Source organism: Anomaloglossus baeobatrachus, unplaced genomic scaffold, assembly GCF_048569485.1.
Source record: "Anomaloglossus baeobatrachus isolate aAnoBae1 unplaced genomic scaffold, aAnoBae1.hap1 Scaffold_423, whole genome shotgun sequence".
Classification (NCBI taxonomy): Eukaryota; Metazoa; Chordata; class Amphibia; order Anura; family Aromobatidae; genus Anomaloglossus; species Anomaloglossus baeobatrachus.
This window is the reverse complement of record NW_027443565.1, coordinates 130671-131603: the sequence shown is the minus strand read 5'-3', so window position 1 is coordinate 131603 and position 933 is coordinate 130671. Positions and strand designations below refer to the sequence as shown.

At 44.1% G+C, this 933-nt stretch overlaps 1 pseudogene; it reads left to right on the top strand.

Moving 5' to 3' along the window:
- Window positions 1-253: 253 nt before the first annotated feature.
- LOC142279079 (U2 spliceosomal RNA) lies at window positions 254-460 on the top strand (annotated as a pseudogene).
- Window positions 461-933: the final 473 nt, after the last annotated feature.

Here is a 933-nt window from a genome sequence, read left to right as displayed (position 1 = left end):
TAGGCGTGGGTTTGTCTCCCTCTCCCTAAGATGTGTCCGGTATAGGCCAGGGTGCCACTCAAGGCCGTAACCAATTCGGGTTATAGCTTCTCGGCCTTTTGGCTAAGATCAAGTGTAGTTTCGGAGGACGCTACCTTGGTCGGTACTGGAAGGTGCCTGGGATTGCACGTCTGCCGGCCTTGAGGAAGTGTGTGCGCCTTCTGGTGACACATAGCCCTCTTGTGCCTGGACGGTTCCCAGGCAACGGGAGGCGATCACCTTTGTTATTTTGAAGTCCTACTGATAAACAGAAAAAAAAAAAAATTAAATCTGTTCTTATCAGTTTAATATCTGATACGTCCCCTCTCTGGGGACCATATATTAAATGGATTTTTAGAACAAGGAGATGGAAAAAATCTTGCTCTGTCCACTCCACGCATTGACCTGGTATTGCAGTACCTCCAGGACCGGTGCACCCCTTCTTAACCCAGTTTCCAAAAGCAGAACTCAATTCACCTGATTCAAATGAGCCCCATTAGTGAATTGAAAGAAAGCAAAAACTTTATATGCACCTCAATTTGGCCAATTCACTTTTCACACTTTCACCCTTTTTTTTATCTTTCACACCTTTTACTTGCTTTATTGATGCAAAAAGCTGTGCCAAATAGCAAACTCATCTCCACTCAACTTGACCAACTCTGCTATGTCCCGTGCAGTATCTTATTCTCAGTCTTATCTAGATCATTTGCAATTGAATAGAATAGATCCCTTTTGGCTGCTTATGACTGTGTAAAATATGTAGTTTTACTGGGCTGGGATGAGAGAATCCATTGAAGCATGGTGTAGGGATTGTGGTTCCTGTGTGCTAAGAAGAGAGGCTGGCACCAGCCAGAAAGCCCCATTGCAGCCAATAATCACTTAATAACTTTTTCAACTTGTCATCATATGGGAGGC